This window comes from Coregonus clupeaformis, chromosome 11 (genome assembly GCF_020615455.1).
Source record: "Coregonus clupeaformis isolate EN_2021a chromosome 11, ASM2061545v1, whole genome shotgun sequence".
In the NCBI taxonomy this organism is placed as follows: Eukaryota; Metazoa; Chordata; class Actinopteri; order Salmoniformes; family Salmonidae; genus Coregonus; species Coregonus clupeaformis.
The window spans coordinates 40,061,784-40,080,000 of record NC_059202.1 but is presented as its reverse complement, the minus strand read 5'-3'; the positions used below and the strand labels follow the sequence as shown (position 1 = coordinate 40,080,000).

General features: G+C 39.7%; 1 protein-coding gene across 1 annotated transcript in view; it reads right to left on the bottom strand.

Annotated features, from left to right (window-relative positions):
* The window catches only part of LOC121577188 (CD82 antigen-like), a 51,504-nt gene extending 41,316 nt beyond the window's left edge, over positions 1-10,188 (bottom strand). The window contains exon 1 of the mRNA XM_045223628.1: positions 10,098-10,188. The gene's annotated coding sequence lies outside the window, so the exon portion shown is untranslated. The remainder of the gene's footprint in view (positions 1-10,097) is intronic.
* Between the last annotated feature and the right edge of the window lie 8,029 nt (positions 10,189-18,217).

Sequence of the window (18,217 nt, the reverse complement as noted above, 5' to 3'; positions counted from 1 at the left end):
GTATTTCAAGGCCTACCTTCAAACTCAGTGCCTCTTTGCTTGACATCATGGGAAAATCAAAATAAATCAGCCAAGACCTCAGAAAAAAATGTGTAGACCTCCATAAGTCTGGTTCATCCTTGGGAGCAATTTCCAAACGCCTGAAGGTACCACGTTCATCTGTACAAACAATAGTCCATGGGACCACGCAGCCGTCATACCGCTCAGGAAGGAGACGCGTTCCGTCTCCTAGAGATGAACGTACTTTGGTGCAAAAAAGTGCAAATCAATCCCAAAACAACAGCAAAGGACCATGTGAAGATGCTGGAGGAAACAGGTACAAAAGTATCTATATCCACAGTAAAACAAGTCCTATATCGACATAACCTGAAAGGCCGCTCAGCAAGGAAGAAGCCACTGCTCCAAAACTGCCATAAAAAAGCCAGACTACGGTTTGCAACTGCACATGGGGACAAATATCGTACTTTTTGGAGAAATGTCCTCTGGTCTGATGAAACAAAACTGTTTGGCCATAATGACCATCGTTAAGTTTGGAGGAAAAAGGGGGGGCTTGCAAGCCGAAGAACAACATCCCAACCGTGAAGCACGGGGATGGCAGCATCATGCTGTGGGGGTGCTTTGCTGCAGGAGGGACTGGTGCACTTCACAAAATAGATGGCATCATGAGGAAGGAAAATGATGTGGATATATTGAAGCAACATCTCAAGACATCAGTCAGGAAGTTAAAGCTTGGTCACAAATGGGTCTTCCAAATGGATAATGACCCCAAGCATACTTCCAAAGTTGTGGCAAAATGGCTTAAGGACAACAAAGTCAAGTTATTGGAGTGGCCATCACAAAGCCCTGACCTCAATCCTATAGAAAATGTGTTGGCAGAACTGAAAAAGCATGTGCCAGCAAGGAGGCCTACAAACCTGATTCAGTTACATCAGCTCTGTCAGGAGGAATGGGCCTAAATTCACCAAACTTATTGTGGGAAGCTTGTGGAAGGCTACCCGAAACGTTTGAAAAAAATCACCTTTATAATAAAGCATTGCATGCATTATCATCGCTTTTACATAATGGCATATAGCAGTAGAGTAAAGAAAGGCACTTGCAGAAGTTATACATGGGGAAAATTTTTTGTAGTCTAGGGTCTGGGGAAAATGTGGCCTTTATAAACGCATTTCATGCAATTCTACATAATTTTAATACCTCACAAATGATCGAAATGACAGGCTACTTAGACACTGACAAACTGAGAATCTGAGATCAATAAAAACAACCTTTTCTTGAATCCATCAATAGCCTAGGCCTAGGTGTGTGGAGACACACATATTGTACAATATGAGGTGAAAATTAGTCCTAAAAGAGCTTTCCAGTTTCACTGACTCACCCAATGATGCGCAGCTCACTCCTGGCGATGGACGATGCGCATGTGCCAAAAGCTTATCTCTCTCTTGTTTTACTTTGTAAAACAACGCTGTTCGCTGAATAGGTCTATTTGGAAGTTGATAACTTGGTAGTCTACAAACTGATTAGTCTTCTCTTTTCAGCAGGATCCATTTGCTTTGCAACCTGTGTTTTCTCGCGATTTGCCGCGCGTTCTCGACTGTAGACATACCTTGTGATTGGGCTACACACAATCCACAGCTAGGCTATACAAAAATAAATAAGCTATTGATCATGGCTAAATTATAGGCCTACTCCTGGTGTAGTAGTCAGAATTATTGAATCTCTTTTTGATCAGACAGCAGTAATTCTATAACTTTGGCGAATGTATTTCAATTTATCCAGCACCCTTCCTGCGGCTATGATTCTATAAGGAAATAAATTATGAAGTGCAACGTTGGCGTGATGAGAGTTGCATGCATCAGAGCAGAGAGAGGGAGAGAGATCATATCAAGTGAATCTCATTCTAGTCCTGTGAGAGATACAGGCACATTTCTCTCTCTCACCACAGCAATGGAAACGCGTTGGACTATAGGCCTATAGGCTACAATGTTGAGCAAACCATAAACCTGGGCCGGCCCAACCAGACCCGGCACTAAGATAAAGTGACTAAGGGGGCAGTTGAAATCGCAGAGGGGGCTAAATTTTTTAGGGTTCTTGCATTGGAAGTATATTGAATTCTGCTTATATAATCACGCTATACCATAATAAACATAAAGTTCAAATGCCGAGACTCGGAGATAATTGAGGGCTTTTGAAATCTGTAGCCTATCTCTGCTGCGCTGAATCAGCACAATGGACAGCGCCCTACAGCAATGCCGTATAGATGGGCAATTATAGAATAGAATACCCACACCTGCGAATGCGAACAGAACAGAAGTAGTAGGCCTAGTAAACAAAATATCATATCGATAAAGGCATGACACAATCTACATTTAGGCTAGTTACATTAACAGTAAACAAACGCAGTAAACAAAAGGCAAATGGAGATCCAAATAACCAACAGCCTACTAGAGTGAGATGCAGCCATGCACAGCTGTCTTGCCAAATAAAGGCTTATACAGGCCCACTTCAAACATGGAAAGTCATTGACTATGACTTTTCAGATCACCCAGTAGTGCTATCTGCAGGGTTAGCTCCAGGTAAATATTGCAATCCTTTAGCCATTTCTGGACCTGTGTCCAAAAACAAGCTACAAATGGACAGTACCAAAACAAATCTGTCTCTTCGCAGCCAAATCTGCATAGCTGGGAAGATTGCATCCCCCATATAAATAACATTCTATTGGTAGCAAGAATTGTATATAACAATTTAAATTGAAAAATTCTAAGTTTTGAATCCTTTGTCGTTTTGCGTATCAGTTCATAAACACTATGCCATGGAATCGTTACGTCAAAAATCTCTTCCCAACTATTTTGCAATCTATATGGGAAGGCTTTCAATCCTTTGGTCCTTAAATGAAACTGGTATACTTTTTTATTTATCACAATTTTCTTTAACCAATTCAGTTCTTTAATGCAAGACAGACAAGTTCCTTACTTTTTCCCCTTTCCACTTTCCTCTTCCATTTTTGCGGTAATGCTGCAATTATTTGGTTGTAATTTTGGGTAGAGCAGATATTTCCATATGTTTTTGTTAGCTGCGTGTGAACAAATTGTTTTTTTTATCAATTAGTATATTTGAGTTTAACCACAATATTTGTTGCAATATTTGTTCTGTCGTTTCTGGAGGATTAAATTGAAATTGCAACCAACTTTCTATGGCTTGTTTTAGAAATAGTGATATTTGGGGGTTATTTCCTTTTCAAAAAACTGAAAGTGAGAGGTTGTAAAGGGAAAATCTGAATAAAGGGAAAAAGGCCATTCTTGAACATTAGGTGAGACAATATTACTAATTTTCTAGAGAACAATTATAGATTAGTATAACTTTTGTATGACTGAAGCTTTTAGTGATAGGTCTAATGCTTTAATATTTAATAATTTCTGTCCTCCGAATTCATATTCATTATATAAATAGGCCCGTTTAATTTTGTCTGGCTTGCCGTTCCAAATGAAATGGAATCTTTTTTTCTCATATAATAAAAAAAAAAAACTGTTCGCTAGGCGTAGGCAAGACCATAAGCAAATAGGTAAACTGGGATAATACTAAAGAGTTAATCAGGGTGATTTTTCCACAAATTGACAGGTATTTATCTTTCCATGGTAGCAAGATCTTATCTATTTTTGCTAACTTTCTATTAAAATGTATTGGAGTGAGATCATTTATTTCATTTGGGATATGTATTCTGAGTATATCCACATCACCATCAGAACATTTTATTCGTAAACTACATGGTCATGTAAATTATTTATTTTTTAGTGATCCAATACATAATATTGTACATTTATCATAATTTGGTTGTAATCCAGAGGTGTTAGAAAATGGATCTAGATCCTCTATGAGTCTGTGGAGGGATTCAAGTTGCGGATTTAAAATAAAACATGAATCATCAGCATACAATGACACCTTTGTTTTTAAGCCCTGGATTTCTAATCCCTTGATATTATTGTTGGATCTGATTTTAATAGCTAACATTTTGATGGCCATAATAAATAGGTATGCCGATAGTGGACAACCTTGTTTCACTCCTCGTGTCAGTTAAAAACTTTCTGAGAAATAGCCATTATTTACTATTTTACACCTAGGGTTACTATACATGATTTTAACCCAAATTATAAGAGATTGTCAAAAATTGAAATGCTCCAGGCATTTATATATAAACCCCAGTCGTACTTTATCAAATGCCTTTTTGAAGTCTGCTATGAATAGCAGGCCTGGTTTCACCGATTTTTCATAGTATTCTATTGTTTCCAGTACTTGCCTTATATTATCTCCAATGTATCGCCCATGTAAAAAACCTGTCTGATTAGAATGAATAATGTCCGACAATACCTTTTTAATTCTATGCGCTATACATTTTGCTAGAATTTTTGCATCACAACACTGAAGTGTAAGGGGCCTCCAATTTTTTTAAATGGACTGGATCTTTATATTTTCCACTTGTATCCTGTTTCAGTAATAATGAAATCAGACCTTCTTCTTGAGTGTCTGATAATCTACCATTTACATAGGAGTGGTTAAAACATGCTAATAACGGTCCTCTGAGTATATAAAAGGTTTGGTATACCTCGACTGGTATGCCATCCAACCCTGGAGTTTTCCCGGACTTAAAGTCTTTAATTGCATTCAGAAGTTCCTCCTCTGTAATTTCACCTTCACATGAGTCTTTCTGTATAGCTGTTAATTTTACATTATCAATAGAAAAAAAATCTCTATAATTTGCTTCAGTTAGATGAGATGGAGGCGACTGAAACGAAAACATATGCTTAAAGTACTTTGTTTCCTCCTTCAAAATATAATTTGGTGAATCATGGGTGACTCCGTCATTTGTAACCAGTTTCAGTAAATTATTTTTGGTAGCATTCCTATGTTGAAGATTAAAAAAGAATTTGGTGCATTTTTCCCCATATTCCATTCAGTTTGCTTTATTTTTTATAATATATATTACACTTGATCTTTCTTGAATAAGTTTCTCCATTTCTTTTTCCTCTAATTTATTCTGAGCCTCAATGTTACAGTTTTTATTGATATCTATCTGTTCTGTTAGACCTTCTATTTCCTTTGTGAGTGTGGACTCTTTTGTCCTAAATTGCTTTTGTTTTCGAGATGAGTACTGAATTGCATAGCCTGTAAAGGCACATTTAAAAGTGTCCCATACAATAAGGGGATTTGCTGTACCTACAGTGGGGGAAAAAAAGTATTTAGTCAGCCACCAATTGTGCAAGTTCTCCCACTTAAAAAGATGAGAGAGGCCTGTAATTTTCATCATAGGCACACGTCAACTATGACAGACAAATTGAGAAAAAAAAATCCAGAAAATCACATTGTAGGATTTTTAATGAATTTATTTGCAAATTATGGTGGAAAATAAGTATTTGGTCACCTACAAACAAGCAAGATTTCTGGCTCTCACAGACCTGTAACTTCTTCTTTAAGAGGCTCCTCTGTCCTCCACTCGTTACCTGTATTAATGGCACCTGTTTGAACTTGTTATCAGTATAAAAGACACCTGTCCACAACCTCAAACAGTCACACTCCAAACTCCACTATGGCCAAGACCAAAGAGCTGTCAAAGGACACCAGAAACAAAATTGTAGACCTGCACCAGGCTGGGAAGACTGAATCTGCAATAGGTAAGCAGCTTGGTTTGAAGAAATCAACTGTGGGAGCAATTATTAGGAAATGGAAGACATACAAGACCACTGATAATCTCCCTCGATCTGGGGCTCCACGCAAGATCTCACCCCGTGGGGTCAAAATGATCACAAGAACGGTGAGCAAAAATCCCAGAACCACACGGGGGGACCTAGTGAATGACCTGCAGAGAGCTGGGACCAATGTAACAAAGCCTACCATCAGTAACACACTACGCCGCCAGGGACTCAAATCCTGCAGTGCCAGACGTGTCCCCCTGCTTAAGCCAGTACATGTCCAGGCCTGTTTGACCTGTGTCATTGCCAACAAAGGGTATATAACAAAGTATTGAGAAACTTTTGTTACTGACCAAATACTTATTTTCCACCATAATTTGCAAATAAATTCATTAAAAATCCTACAATGTGATTTTCTGGAGAAAAAAATTCTCATTTTGTCTGTCATAGTTGACGTGTACCTATTATGAAAATTACAGGCCTCTCTCATCTTTTTACATTTACATTTTACATTTTAGTCATTTAGCAGACGCTCTTATCCAGAGCGACTTACAGTTAGTGCATACATATATATTTTTTTTTCATACCCCCTGTGGGAAACGAACCCACAACCCAGGCGTTGCAAACGCCATGCTCTATCTGCTGAGCTACATCCCTATTTCTATGGATAAATTGAAAGCCTGACTGAGGCCCGCACCTCCCTACCTCCCCCTCTAAGTTTTGGGAACTACTGCAGTAGGTGACTGATAGGGGGCGCTATGTTGAAGCCGCCGTGTCTACATCTTGGTGCTCCCACATCGTAAAAAAACAAACACTTTGGAAGTTATAGAAATGCATTTACTGTAATGTCTACATTTTTATTGTATTACATACGCCTTAATGCATTACTTTTAAATTATACTATGTGCGCTAAACAAATGAACGAAATATTTTCCTTAAAGTATATATATATTTTTTGAAAGTACTAATGTTACTGTCCTCGCTACAAAAAAAAAAAAAAAAAAAAAAAAACATCTTAAATGCAGAAATACAAAACATTTCAAATGAAATACTGTAGAATTCCATTCATTCCTACGGAGGACTGCTTCTACTGAGGAGTGGCAATATGGCCGACCGGCTGGCTTCAAAGTCTCTTCATGGTCAAAACATAGCATCAGCAATTCAGGATATATATATATACACACACGTCATTGGAGACTAATGACATGGTTCTGATGAAGGCCGAAACGCAAAGCTTTTAATAGTTGTTTAAATGAAATGTTGTTTTTTTTGTTTTGTTTTTAATGGTGAGCGAGCGTTACACTTCTCCCTTCTCAACGACAGGGGAAAAGGCGGAGTGGACACTCACTCTGAGTGCGCTAGTAATCCTAGCTTGGTTCTATTCATACACGTCCTTCTTGTCGGCGATGTACTGGACGATATCCTGGGGAGACATCAGCTTCTCTGCCTTGCACAATTGGTGGCTGACTAAATACTTTTTTTCCCCACTGTATGTTATGTCGGAAAAAATCAGTTTTAAATCCCTCTGTCCTAGTTAAAAACAAGTTATCATCCAATAGGCTTTGATTTAATTTCCAATATCCCTGCCCACGTGGAAATTCAGTAAGAGTAATGTATATGCCAATTACATGATGGTCCGACCGCATTCTGTCCCCTATCAACGCTGTTTACTAACTCTTACCTGGCACCGACGAGGATGGCGGCCTCGCGACTAGCTCTTAGGAAACTTTGCAGTATTTTGTTTTTTTTAAGTATTCTTTTTTACATTATTAGCTCAGAAAGTGTTTTGTATCATTACATACAGCTGGGGAAAACTATTGGATATCAGAGCAGCGGCAACTCACCAGCATTATGACAAGGAATATGACTTTCCCGAAGCAGATACTTTGTTTGCGCTCCCCAGGGCAATTGAACTGATTCCAGTGGGTGACCCAAAACATCGCCGGCGGAGGAGAGGCACTCGGAGCGGCCTGCTGGTTCGACTTGGGAGGCGTGCACACCACCCACCGCTTCCAAGTATACTACTCGCTAATGTTCAATCTCTGGTTAACAATCTCGACGAGCTCCGGGCAAGGATTTATTTCCAGAGAGACATCAAGGCCTGTAACATACTTTGTTTCACGGAAACATGGCTCTCTGGGGATATTCTGTCGAAATCGGTCCAGCCAGATGGGTTCTCAGTTCATCGCGCAGACAGGAATAAATATCTCTCCGGGAAGCAGAAAGGCGGAGGTGTGTGTTTCATGATTAACGACTCATGGTGTAATTGTAGTAACATACAGGAACTCAAGTCCTTCTGTTCACCCGACCTAGAATATCTCACAATCAAATGCAGACCGTATTATCTCCCAAGATAATTTTCTTCAGTTATAGTCACAGCCGTTTATATCCCCCTTCAAGCCGATACCACGACGGCCCTCAAAGAACTTCACTGGACTTTATGCAAACTGGAAACCACATATCCTGAGGCTGCATTTATTGTACAAAGCAAATTTGAGGACTAGGCTGCCGAAGTTCTATCAACATATCAACTGTTGTACTCACGCTGCTAAAATCCTCGAACTTCTGGGATGGTTATAAGGCCCTCCCCCACCCTCCTTTCGGCAAATCTGACTATGACTCCATTATATCCATTTAAACTCAGTTTTTCACAATTCCTGACATTTAATCCTAGTAAAAATGCCCTGTCTTAGGTCAGTTAGGATCACCACTTTATTTTAAGAATGTGAAATGTCAGAATAATAGTAGAGAGAATGATTTATTTCAGCTTTTATTTCTTTCATCACATTCCCAGTGGGTCAGAAGTTTACATACACTCAATTAGTATTTGGTAGCATTGCCTTTAAATTGTTTAACTTGGGTCAAACGTGTCGGGTAGCCTTCCACAAGCTTCCCACAATAAGTTGGGTGAATTTTGGCCCATTCTTCCTGACAGAGCTGGTGTAACTGAGTCAGGTTTGTAGGCCTCCTTGCTCGCACACGCTTTTTCAGTTCTGCCCACAAATGTTCAATAGGATTGAGGTTAGGGCTTTGTGATGGCCACTCCAATACCTTGACTTTGTTGTCCTTAAGCCATTTTGCCACAACTTTGGAAGTATGCTTGGGGTCAATGTCCATTTGGAAGACCCATTTGCGACCAAGCTTTAACTTCCTGACTGATGTCTTGAGATGTTGCTTCAATATATCCACATAATTTTCCTTCCTTCCTGCTTGTCATTGAAGCTAGCTAGCAGTAGGCAGAATACAACAAGCTAAATCAGCTGATGCTTCGGTCCGCCCCAGTGCCAGTGTTTCATAGTGAGTGAGTCATGAGGAAGACAATGCTCGCAAATGGATTTAGCATTTTGGAATATTGATAAGTGTCAGTTGGGACGTGGAGTGCGCAACAACTCAATGCAAATTTTGGCCAAAACACTTGCAGACTCAAGTGATCACTATCGAACACAACAGCAAGTGGCCACTTTATAAAGGACTTAGAGGCCAAGTGTTTGGTTTCAGATTCATTGCCCCCTAGCGGTCATACCCAATAGGACCACAATATGCAATAGGACCATATTCTGCATAGTGCATGTGGAATTCTATGATTTTTTCTCAACGTTTTTACGGGAAACTGATAAAAAAGCGTCTGTTTATACATTAAGAAACGTTTTATATTTGTCACGTCCATTACCCTCGCATGGTATAGCCCTCCCCTGGGGTTAAATATTGTAATACCTTGATAGTGTCCCCTGCACTCTCCGTTTAACAACAACAACTGTCAGCTCACAGGAAAAAGTGGAGGAGACACATGGACACAGAATCCGTTTACACCAAGTTTTATTGCACCAAGGCAGCAGCTACAACACCCATGTCATAGGTCCATCTCTCAAGACCAAGACCAAAACAAAGGAAAAACCAAATGTATAGATTGTGTCCGCTATTCAACGCAAGCAGTATGATCTTCACAAATCGACCTACTGTATTGTAGCTACACAGAGTACAGTACAGACAGGGGGGAAATGTTCCAACAACGTTATTTTTAATCACCAAACTCAACCAGGGCGCATAGCGATCGCTCATCGTTTCTCTATCTACCCCGTGGCTTGACAGCTGTCCATAACATGGCGATGTGATAGGAAGTTCCACTTTGCATAGCACATTTCCCTGTCAAATGTTCTTCACAGTAAATTACTAATAGCTAGCTACCCAACGTCAGACCCAGTTATAAACCAGATAACTTTAGCTGAATTCAGACATGTAAACTAGCTAGCCATACAAGCGAAATCACGTGCTAACTTTCATTCGAGTTATCAGAGCAAAAGTTTTCAGTGTCATTAGAAAGCTGACAAAACAAGTAAACGTGCCACATAAATACCTCTTGTGACTTGTCTAATATTAACTAACATCTATTAACCCCACAAATATACAAATACTTACTTTTTGGTGTAAAATGTGGAGAGAACAGTTGGCTGTAACGGACCTACGTCTTCTTGTCTGTTCCGTTGTGCGTGTGTGTGAGAGAACGGGGTGTGTGTAGGAGTCTGGGAGAGAGAGATGTGTGTGACCGGCTGGGAAAGCGTGGTAGACCCCCACCGTGCGGTAGACATGGGTTACTTCCCCTTTCATGTCTGAAAAGAAAGTAAGTCATCCTGCAGTTTTGTTAAATTATAGGCTCCTGCAACAGATGTTTTTCTCTGCAATAATTATTGCAATTCATGAACTTAAGAATTTAAATGTTTCCATTTCATGTTGTTCTTAATGTTCTCTAAAGAAAACGATAAAATAATTTTGTGTAGTTATGTTGAGGGCCTTTAAAAATTAAGAAAGTAGCCAACTTCGCTCATGCATGAGTCATTAAAAGCAAAGAAACAATGAGCTCACCCTTTACATTGAATATAATTACACTAACATAAATAATGTACATAAGACATGGTAGTAACACATTTCTATAGCTGTTATTATGTGGTATGTAAAATATTCCACTGTGACAAAAATAAATAAATCAGGCTTCATAAAGTTGTAGATATTGGACAGAAAGTGCACACACACTTTAAGTGTGCTGTAGGAGGTATAATTTATAATAAAGGGGCTTTTAAAATGTCAATATCACATACAAGAATAATAATCTGCCTCCTACGCACAGGTGAACCTGTAGTTGAAGCATGTAATATACACTTCCTGTCAAAACAGGTCAACCTTTAATAGTATAATTCAAGCATGTTATATATCCATACGTCACACGACAACAGCCATAAAGCAAACATAAACAAAGATTAAGATTGCATAACATCTTCAGTTACTGTCTGTTGAGACATGTCGAGGGAGAGAAAAACACACACAGTTTTGTTTTTGGTTCACATTGCAGTTTGTTGATTCCTTCCTCAGCATGTGGTTTTTACTGTTCAGCTTCCTGTTTACAAAGTAACCACAGGCAGAGTGAGGGGTAGGGTGTCACACGTGTTAAATACATAGTTCAGAGAGCTGCCGACAGTCATAGATAGAGGTGTGCCAAACTGCCGATGGAGCTGTGCGTCCACCCTCCTGTCTGACTCCTACCCTGACCAAAGGGCATCACTGATGACACCCACCCTATAGAAGAGTTTTCCTGAGCTGAGGAAAACCTTGGGCAGAAAGGGGGCCCTAGAATACAGTGAGTGGGTGGCTATACTGTACATGTGTATTTAGATCAGGTTTAGGCTTATAGGTAGATACTCCTGTACCTTTTGGTAAAACAGAGTTGTAATTCCTAATTCTATGAGTGAAACTACCCCAAATGCCTTTAATATATCCCATAAGCATTCCGGCACATTGAGTGCGGTAGGGGTGTGTCGATGTGGGTGGGTGTCTATTTTAATAAATCCATTGAATATACACCATCACAAAGACATCTACAGGTACTGTAACTGCCAAAATAAAGGAAATACCAACATAAAATGTCTTAATAGGGCATTGGGCCACCACGAGCCAGAACAGACCCAATGCACCTTGGCATAGATTCTACAAGTGTCTGGAACTCTATTGGAGGGATGCGACACCTTTTTTCCATGAGAAATTCCATCATTTGGTGTGTTGTTGATGGTGGTGGAAAACAGTCTCAGGCGTCGTTCCAGAATCTCCCATAAGTGTTTAATTGGGTTGAGATCTGGTGACAGAGATGGCCAATGCATATGGTTTGCATTGGTTTTCATGCTCTTCAAACCGTCCTCTGTAGCTCAGCTGGTAGAGCACGGCGCTTGTAACGCCAAGGTAGTGGGTTCGATCCCCGGGATCACCCATACACAAAAATGTATGCACGCATGACTGTAAGTCAACCCCAGCGTCGTCCAGGGTAGGGGAGGGAATGGCCGGCAGGGATGTAGCTCAGTTGATAGAGCATGGCGTTTGCAACGCCAGGGTTGTGGGTTTGATTCCCACGGGGGGCCAGTATAAAAAAATATGTATTCACTAACTGTAAGTCGCTCTGGATAAGAGCGTCTGCTAAATGACTAAAAAGAAATGTAAAAATGTAAGTCGCTTTGGATAAAAGCGTCTGCTAAATGGCATATTATTATTATCATTATTCAGTGACCACTCGTGCCAAATGGATGGGGTCATTGTCATCCTATGAGGGCATAGCCATGGTAGCCAAAATAATGGCCTGCCCAGCATTTTTATATATGACCCTAAGCATGATGGGATGTTAATTGCTTAATTAACTCAGGAACCACACCTGTGTGGAAGCACCTGCTTTCATTATACTTTGTATCCCTCATTATGTGTTTCCTTTATTTTGGCAGTTACCTGTATTATTAATTCATTTAAACAAGTCATAAGAAACAAAATAATAATAACATTTATTTTAAAAATAAAGGAATATCATATTTTTAGTTTAATTATGTCAATGGTCTGTGCAGTGAATAGGCTACATGTCCACGACATGCAAATTAAATAAATAGTTCTTATTTTGTTGATTAAACAGACAAGACACTTACATTCCCCTGCCTTGATCACAGTTAACACGCATATTTGATATATAATGGAATATAAAATAGAAATCATATTTTTCCCACACAACTTGAGTGCCACGGAACATGTGGAACCGCTGTCATATAGCCTATGCTAATTATGAAGTAGTATTTCGAAACAGAGCCTATGCCCTAATTTTTTTTTTAAACAATAAATCTGCTCTTTCCGATCATGTTAAATAAAAAACTGACCTGGATGAACCTCTGCAGGGTAATTTGAGAAAATTGCTTTTTTGATCCACATTGGATGTGATTGCACTCTCCTTTCAAATGTCCCAGTTCCCATTGGTTATTTTGACTGAAGACAGATAAACTGGACAAGGTGGGCTGTCAGATTTACGCAAACATTATGTGTGATTTACTCAAACATGTTTTGTTTCTCCTCTAAACGCGATTCATTGCTTGAAATCAATGCAACACGAAGCAAAATCAGATCTACTAGTTTGAATCATGTAGGGGGAGTGTGAACCAATAAAGCTAATTCATGACGAGTATGGGTGACCATTACATTTAAAATATTTGACAAATAAAAATAATGTGCATATGAGTGGATGCATGTATACATTTCTGTTCTCTTTTTTTCAGTGTTTTTTCATTACGGCAGTACTGTCCGTTACCCATGTACATACATTGACTGTCCATGTGCATTTAAGACCTGGAATGCCTTAATTGTACACCAACGTAAAGTCCACTCAACAGAGGTTACTAAAAATCTCACAAACGTGGCAATATTCAGTTGCCATTCAGTTGCCATTAAACCCCTACAACTTATCCAGAACGCCGCAGCCCGTCTGGTGTTCGACCTTCCCAAGTTCTCTCATGTCACCCCGCTCCTCCGCACACTCCACTGGCTTCCAGTATAAGGCTTGCATCTACTACAAGACCATGGTGCTTGCCTACGGAGCTGTGAGGGGAACGGCACCTCCTTACCTTCAGGCTCTGATCAGACCCTACACCCAAACGAGGGCACTACGTTCATCCACCTCTGGCCTGCTAGCTCCCCTACCTCTACAGAAACACAGTTCTCGCTCAGCCCAGTCAAAGCTATTTGCTGCTCTGGCACCCCAATGGTGGAACAAGCTCCCCCACGACGCCAGGACAGCGGAGTCACTGACCACCTTCCGGAGACACTTGAAACCCTACCTCTTTAAGGAATACCTGGAATAGTATAAAGCAATCCTTCTACCCCACCCCTCCCCCACCCCCCCATAAAAAAATAAGAAAAAAAGTGGTTGTCCCACTTGCTATCATAAATTGAATGCACCAATTTGTAAGTCGCTCTGGATAAGAGCGTCTGCTGAATGATGTAAATGTACCGCAGAAATGGAATGCAAATCACAGAAAATAGATGTTGTGGTGGCAGCTGCAGAGAAGTATTTGGGCATACGAGATTAGACTTCAGAAGAGTTACAGGGTGTGTTGAGTGGTGGTGTCCCGTCCTCCCAGGCCGTTGGCATGGTGCAGGAGCAGATAGGGTCAAGGTAGTGGAATGGGGTAGTGGGTATTTAATGAGTGTAGGGTTAGTTGGAAGGGTGTTTTTTTAGTATTCATATTTTTTGTTTGTTTCTTTTTTGTTTTTCCCCTTTTGTATCACAAAGTAAAATGGATTGATGTTATAGTCCAGTTGGGGGCTGTAATGCAACATATTGGATGCCAACAGCCGTTAAACTCCAAAGAACAATTTGTAAATCGCTCTGGATAAGAGCGTCTGCTAAATGATGTAAATGTAAATGTTGTAATGATTTAGCATCAGAAAATTATTATTTTGTACACATCAACAGCCATCTCAAGAGTAATGAAACTATCACTTGTATGTTTGTAGGCTGTAATTTTCAGATAAACATTAATGGTACCTTTAAATCTCACAAAAATCGCAAACATTGCTCTCACACATGGTTGGATTTTAAACCTGGAGTAGTCACAACTACTAGAGTATCTTCACCATCAGTGGATGAATCACTTGCAAATAATCAGGAAGAAGAGTTTGTTGATAATGTCAATGCTTCTTCTGATTTGTATTGTACAGCTAAAGGCTTAGCAACTATTATTGAGGAAAGATTTGCAGCTTCTCTACTGAAATTAGAGCATTTGGTCCATATGCCAAGTTCAGCTATTGATGAGTTTGTAAGGGAGCTCCATCATTTGATTTGTTCCGCACCTGTCCGTTTATCTAGTGACTTTGTTACTGGCATCTTTCGTCAACATAACCTCCAAGTGGATGAATCAACCATGAAATAAATTGCTGTTGCAGTTTGTTCTGGTAATCCTGTGCAAAAGTCTATTGAAAAAGGTGGTCGTCTTAGCACTGCTTATCAGCGTAAGCAGAATTACAAGGAGAACTTCAGTGTTGTGGAGCCAATTGAATACATACTCAATGCTAAAAAGAGACACACTTTCCAGTATGTCCCAATACTGAAATCATTACAGAAGCTTTTAAGTAGAAGAGACATTGTTGATAAAGTAGTTGAGAGTCATCGGGGACAGCAGGACATTAATATTGGACCATCATATCAATACAAGCCCTACAAAGATGGTTCATATTTTAAGGATAACTGTTTTCTCTCTGGAGAAGAGATAAGGATACTCTTAGGTCTTTATGTGGATGACTTCGAAACGTATAATCCCTTTGGCACTTCACGAAGAAACACAAGCTATGTGCTGTTTATTTGGTGTTGGCTAACTTGCCCCATGGGTCTCATTCCTCTTGATCATCCATTTATTTAGCGGTTCTGTGCAAGAGCAATGATGTTAAAACCTATGGTTATGGTAAGGTTTTAGAACCTCTTCTACGAGATCTACGAACTCTGGAGGAACTTGGTGTTTATGCCCCTCTACTAGGTGTATCTGTCAAAAGTACAGTACAGAGTGTAGTGGCTGACAATCTGGGAGCTCACGGCATAGCTGGTTTCATTGAGAGTTTCTCAGGGGAGTACTATTGCAGGTTTTGCACAGAAAAGAGTTGTGATATTCAGTTACATGAAGTTGCATCTGGTGCTTTCAGCTTGAGAACAAAATAACTTCATGAGACTCGTGTAAAACAAGCTTAAGACACTTGTACAAACATTTTTTAGGGTGAAGAAAGACTTGTCACAAGCAATTTATCTCATTTTCACGTCATCTCTGGCTATCCTCCAGATCTTGCTCACAATATTTTTTAGGGTATTGTCCCAAAAGAGCTGTCTCACTGCTTAGCATTACTTGTATCAAGACGACTTTTTACATTGGATGACATGAATAAAGCTATTCTGAATTTCCCCTACAAGTGGTCAGACAAGACAAACAGACCTCATGTGTTACCACACAGCTTGTCCAGTAGAAAAACCGTGGGTGGAAACGCTCATGAAAACTGGTGCTTGCTAAGGTTGTTACCATTTTTGATCGGCCCTCTTGTACCTGAAGATGAACCAGCATGGCTTGTACTTATGAACCTGAAAGACATCATTGAGCTTGTTGTTGCCCCTGTGTATAGTGATGACTTCTTATCTAGAAAGCAAAATCATTGAGCACAGGCACAGATACATAGAGTTGTTCCCTGGCGTTAGGCTTCTACCGAAGCATCATTATCTGGAACACCACCCCCAGATGATTAGGTATTTTGGTCGTCTTGTAAGGCTATGGACAATGCGGTTTGAGGCCAAACACAGCTTTATTAAGCAAGTTATCAGACAAACAAGGTGCTTCAAAAATTTGCCTCATTCATTAGCCTCCAAGCATCAGATGATAATTGTTTACCAGTTGAGCTCTCCACATCTCAGCAAGTCTGAACCTGAGGTCTCAACTGTCTCCACTCTCCCAGTGGATTTACTCAAACATGGAATAGCTGAAGCCATTAGACAGAAGTACCCTGACACACCTGAGGTTCATCTTTCCCAGCGTGTGACAAGTAAGGGAATAACCTACAGGAAGGGAATGATAGTTGCCCATAAATTAGCAGGTGGATGACCAGATTTTGGTGAAATTGTTCAAAAACGACATCATTGGATCAGTCCGCATGGTGACTTTGAAATGGCATATCCAATAAGAGGTTAAGTATGTTTAGCACATACTGGTTGAATATCAATGAATATGCATGCCTGCCTAATCAGTAGAAAACTATATTTAAAACTATTATTAATTAACATTTGATGGACCATGAAGAATAATCCTAGACTGTCGTTCTTTATGGCTACATTTATATTATACTAAGCCGTAGGCAGAACTTTACAGCAATCATGACTAGGTTGGTTGGGGGCAATAAAAGTTTCGGCTTTGATACCGGCAACACCTTTCAGATACATAGAAAAAAAGTTGCCAGCATGCTAAAGTTGGCTGGTTTTCGTCTTAGTTTGTAAAGGGTATAACTTCTCTTATTCTCTCTCCTGCTCTTCCTGTCAGTGTTAAGTTAGGTAAGCATCAGTGTGGCTTCATAGAAGTGGTGAGGAACTAGGCAGCCTCAGGTCCCATTTTGTTTTGTGTTACTATGTTATTATGCTGTTCTTACTGTATGTCATTGGGCTAAATACTTACAGTAACTGTAATTGTTTCAGTAAAAATAGGCTATCCAGCTGTGTAGAAAGTCAACATGTCAACTTTGAAACTTCAACGCTTTTGAATGAAAGCAGATTTGATAAGCCTATTATTATCCTGGTGGGAATGTTTACATAGTTTATAATGTTTTAGAGTTTATGAAAAGCAGAGGAGAACCCAGAAACACATCTACTCTATACAGTAGAAGGGAGTTTTTTTTTTAGGTCAAGCCTTCACCACAGGTAATGGAGGGTATGCGTGTGGTGATCATCATCTCGCCTGCGTAAGAAAGATGACCACACCACCGCCCTGCAGTCAATAATATAAACCCCAATAATATAAACCCTTTTTGCATGTGGTTAGGTGTGTGTGTCCCAGGACAAGGCTCCAGACAAGTACACAGTACAAATTACAGAGTTAATTCAACTCTATTTAAAGAAAATGTAACTCTGCCAAAGATAACATTTGGTCCCAGTCCAAAGAGTAAAATGTACTCTGACAACAGTTATTTTTTCAGAGTTGTATTTGCTCAATTTAGTGTTGAAATGTAACTTTGCGTCATTGCGTTTAACTCTGTACAGTATTCATTTAAAATAACTGTCACTTTTTTTTACTCTGCAGTGTTGTTCAGTATTCTAGAGTGAATTGTTGAGAGTAATGTCTACTCCTACCAGTGTTATTACAAATTTACTCTGACTCATAATATTAAATAAATTGACTCTGATCAGGGTGAACACATAAAAATTATACACTGCTCAAAAAAATAAAGGGAACCCTAAAATAACACATCCTAGATCTGAATGATCTTTTTCTTTACATAGTTGAATGTGCTGACAACAAAATCACGCAAAAATTATAAATGGAAATCAAATTGATCAACCCATGGAGGTCTGGATTTGGAGTCACCCTCAAAATTAAAGTGGAAAACCACACTACAGGCTGATCCAACTTTGATGTAATGTCCTTAAAACAAGTCAAAATGAGGCTCAGTAGTGTGTGTGGCCTCCATGTGCCTGTATGACCTCCCTACAACGCCTGGGCATGCTC